This window comes from Panthera leo, chromosome A1 (assembly GCF_018350215.1).
Source record: "Panthera leo isolate Ple1 chromosome A1, P.leo_Ple1_pat1.1, whole genome shotgun sequence".
Classification (NCBI taxonomy): Eukaryota; Metazoa; Chordata; class Mammalia; order Carnivora; family Felidae; genus Panthera; species Panthera leo.
Window position 1 is genome coordinate 83,388,523 of NC_056679.1, and position 5,081 is coordinate 83,393,603.

At 31.6% G+C, this 5,081-nt stretch overlaps 1 pseudogene; it reads right to left on the minus strand.

Annotated features, from left to right (window-relative positions):
• Positions 1 to 3,661: 3,661 nt before the first annotated feature.
• Positions 3,662 to 4,602, minus strand: LOC122229502 (annotated as a pseudogene).
• Between the last annotated feature and the right edge of the window lie 479 nt (positions 4,603 to 5,081).

Consider the following 5,081-nt stretch of genomic DNA (forward strand, 5'->3'; position numbering starts at 1 on the left):
GCATGTCCTCCAGTAGGTGAATGAATAAATAAATCATGGCGAATCCAGACAATGGAATATTGTTCTACAAAAACAAACAAAAAACAAACATAACAAGCAACTATTGAGACATAAAAAGACATAGAGGAACCTTAAATGCATATTAGTAAACGAAAGAACCAAATCTAAAAGACCACATACTGTATAATCCAACTATACAACATTCTTGTACAAAGAGCAGAATATAGAGATAGGGTTGAGGGAGGAGAAAGGGAAAAATAGGTAGAAAACAGTATTTTTTAAGACAGTGAAGCTATTCTGTATGATACCTTAATGATGGATACAGGTTATTATACAGTTTTTTAATTACACAGTATATATAACATGAAGACTGAACCCTAAGGTAAACTATGGACTGTGAGTGGTTGTGATGTGTCAATGTAGGCTTATCAAATGTAACAAATGTATCACACTGATGGAAAATGTCGATAATGAGAGAGACCAGGAATGTATTAGGAGGAGGTATGTGAAAAATTTCTGTATCTCCCTGTCAATTTTGCTGTGACTCTATAACTACTTTAAAAATAAAATAAAATAAAAAATAAAAGACTATAAATGTATACAATTTAACAAATGTTACCAATGAATATCATTCAATATCATAAGTAAAATATTAGAAAATTAAACTATCAGTAGATAAATAAATGCTGTGCATTTTTAAATAATTTTAAATGTTTATTTATTTTTTGAAAGACAGAGTATGAGTGGGGGAGGAGCAAACAGAGAAGGAGACACAGAATCCGAAGCAGGCTCCAGGCTCCAAGGTGTAACAACAGAGCCTAATGTGGGGCTCAGAATCATGAACCATGAAATCATGACCTGAGCCAAAGTTGGAAACTTAGCCAACAGAGTCATCCAGGTGCCCCAATAAATGCTCTGTTTTAAGAAAACATTTATAACTACAGAATTCCAAAAATGTTCCAACATTTGGACTAATGCAATAATTATTCATTAAAAAGTTTTGAGTTCCTATTGTTGTTAGCTCCTGTTCTAGGTCTAAAATTATAGAAGTAAACAAGATAGGTTTATTACATTAAGAAACTTGCACTTAATAGGGGATTATACAGTAAGTGTATTTATAAATAAAGGTTAAAATGCAAAGTATTGCTAACATTTATGAACTTAAAAAGAACAAGGCAAAAGATAGAATGGTAATGGCACTGCTATATTAAAGAGTTTGGTAAGGAAGACCACTTTTATTAATGATATTTGAAAGAGACCTGAATGTGATGAAGTTGAAATCCAGTGAAGGAGAGATATACTATGGATATATCAGAGATGTATCCAATAGCAGATCATGGAAGTTGAAATGAGTTGTAGTGATTACAACTTGTTGGAGAAATTTGAGCAGAGAAATATATCACCTGATTAATGTTTCTAGAGGATACCTCTGGATGTGTCATGGAGGCATTTTAGAAGAAAAAAATAAAAATTGGAAGAGCAGTTAGGAGTTCATCATGGTACCAAAGCAAGAGATAGTGTTGGTGAGCCCAAGGGTCTGCAGGGGGAGCTGTTCGAGAAGTTAGCATATATAGAACCTGTTCTACATATGGTTCTAAGTTAGAGAAAAGCTATGACACCACACCAAATAGGACTACATTTTAGTAAACAATAGAACATAAATTCTTGAAAAACCCTAAATACAAAACATGCACATACAAAACATTTTTGTAGTGCAGGAAAAAATGTGTGTAGTATAATAAATTCCATAGATATGATGAATGAAAAATAAAACACTATCAACACATCCCATGAATATGACCAGGATATTAAACACCAGGTAACATGTATTTTGTTCAACATCTTACTGGAAAGTTGCCATGTATATTATGGTTAATATTCCTGAAACCAAAAATGACATTAACTTTTAGAAAACAAGCAAAAATCAATGTTTGCATATAATATTGGACCATATAACCTGGAATATGTTTCAATTCACCAGAAAACCATATGAATGCTCAGAAAGTATAATTAATATACACTGTATTAATTTTGTATTAATATCTAAAAATGAATGCCCCTAATTTTTATAAAATTACAATTGTAACAAAATGAATGTATTTCTTAAATATGTATTCAACAAGAAATTTGCAATATTTAAGGAAAAAATTCCCCTGAACTTTATGTAGGAGTAAAAAAGTAAATGTATTATGTTTCAGATGGCAAGGTAGAATATAGAGTATAGGATAGAATATACAATTTTAATTCGTCACCGTTTATTCTATGAAAATTGTAGAATTCTGATTCACATCCCAATTTTTAGGATTCCTTTTGGGGTGTTAATTAGAACATGAAGTGCAGAGATATCACAATGAATCTTCATGTATCAACAACACATTCTCAACAATTATCTACTAAGGAAAATATTGCTCGGTATACTCCCATGATTTATTACCCACTGCACATTTTAAAATAAGTCTCACATCACATCTTTGCATCTATAAATCCTTCAGAACACATCTTTGACAATATGGGATGCTTTACAACTAATTATTACACAATGATAAAGTCTAAAACAATTACTATTCTTTAATCTTACAATATTCAATATTAAAATTTCAATGATTATTGTACACATATATGTAAAAATCAGAATTCATAAGTGTTCTATTAAATACGTTTTTAAGTCTCTTTTAGGCTATCTTATCTTACTCATTTTTAAAGTTATCGTTACTATTTTTTGAAGAAACTGAGTCATTTGTACTCTAGATTTTGCAGGTTTCATATCCATGTTGTTGAAGAGCATCATACTTTGTCCTCATATTGTCTGAAAATTATTACAAGTAGTATAAGAGGAAAACCATCTTTATGTACTTACTGTTAGTTACCAAAATACACTATAAAACTGCTCTGAATGAAAAAGTATAGTCCTCATGTAAGAAATAAACAAGTGGAACAGAGAATCAGAAAGGTAAGCCATGGAAATAACATAAATAAATTTGGTATAAAAGAAAGGAGTGTTACAAAAATTAGTAGTAACAATGTGTTATCTACATGCATAACCAGAGCAATCGTAGAGCCAATTAAAAAAAATAGATTCTACACTTACACCAAATTCACAAATTAACCCAAAATGTGTTAAATACCAAAATTTGCATAGTAAACTATATAGGTACTATATAAAATAAATTGGTTGTTTTGTTTTATTATTTTCTGGAAGAGGGAGGCGCGTCACATTATTCACATGACACTAAATAGAAACCATAAAAAACCCACCCATCTCCTATATCTTATAACTAGAAGTTTATGCCTTTTCACCACCTGCACCCATTTGACCTATGAACTTTTATAAATTTTTGATGACAGAATAACATTTGAATTGTTATTTTACTGGTTTATAAAAAAAAACATAAATTATATGGAGATACAGATACACATCCCATATAGTATGATTGTACTAAAATATATTTTTTATATTTTAGGGGGAGGGAATACATATTTACATGTATGAGTTATGAAACAAATACCTCTGAAAATTTTATTTATTATCACCAAGATTTTGGATATATCCACTTCTTTTCATGCTTGAAGAGATATAAACTTTAAATCTCTTTCCAGAAATACTAATAATGGCTATCCTTTAAGTATTGGGTATGCAAACTAGAAAAAAAAAGCACACACTTCAAGCATATTTCATATAATTTTTACGTGGACAGTTAGTTTGGAACACAGTTTTCATTGCCTCCAGAGCATCGTTGTTCCTAAAGCTGTAGATGATAGGGTTGAGTGTGAGTGTGAGAATGGTATAGAATATAGCCAAAAACTTATTCTGGTCTATAATGTGTTATGATTTATGTCTCATATATGTGAAAATAAATGGCCCATAGTACATTGTGATCACAATCATGTGGAAGGAACAGGTAGAAAGTGACTTTTTTTTTTGTGCTTCTGATTTCATTTGAAAGACAGTAAGGAAAATTTGGATGTAAGAGGCAAAGATGAGGGAGAAAGAGATAGGCAGACAAGTTATGCCACTTACATATAAACTTCTAATTCAAAGGGTGTTGTGCCCACACCAGACAACTTCAACATGTCTGTGACTTCACAGAAAATGGTTTGTGAACTACAGAAGGGAAAGAAGAATGCATAAGCTGTGTGGACTATGGAGTTGACAGTCCCAACAATCCTGTACCCTCCAGCCATGACAATGCAGACATAGTCATTCATAAGAATGGGATAGTGCAGTGGATGGCAGATGGCTACACAGCAATCATAATACATTGCTGGCAGGAGAAGGCAGTTACCACAAAGGAGGCTGAGAGATAGAAATATCCAGAAGCCACAACCTACAAATTAAATAGTTCTGCTACCTGACAGGAATTCAGTGACCATTTTGGGAACAATGTTGGAAATATGTAAGATGTCCATAAAAAAAACCGATGGCTGAGTGGAAATAGATGGGAGTATGGAGTCTTGAGTCCCCGAGGATAGGGAGGATCATGATTGTGTTTTCTCTTACAGTCATAATAAAAATGATGAATATAAAAGAGAAGAAAACTAGACTCGATGAAAAGTCCCCAAAGAATAAAATCACTGGAAAAAAAGAGTTTCATGTCCCATCATGAATTCCCCCCCTTTTTTTCTTAAAATAGAAAAAAATAGAGCTAAAATGTAGTAAATTTCAGACACATTTTCATTAGAAGCATAGTAAAATGAGAGTTAGTAATGCATATTTTGCAATTGAAATCAATGGATTCTCAACCAGATTTTGAAGTGGTCTTGTTTTTAATATGGAAATCTATTTAAATCAAGTGATGATATTGGGTATATTGAGTGAGCTCTTAAGTCCATTTAGTCTCAGAATCTTAATTCCCTATTTTTAATGAAGTTCAGTCTTTTCTCAAATGTCACTTTTTCCCAAGAAGCCTACTCTTTAATAATATACTTAAAGTCTCAATATCCTCACTTACACTGTAACTTCCTTAATCTTTCTTGTTGTGCATTCTTTTAATTTTTCTTGCAAATGGCTTTTCATGTTTTAGTATTTAAATGATAAATTTATGAACTGTAATTAGTTTATTGTCATTATAACCCACCAGAAT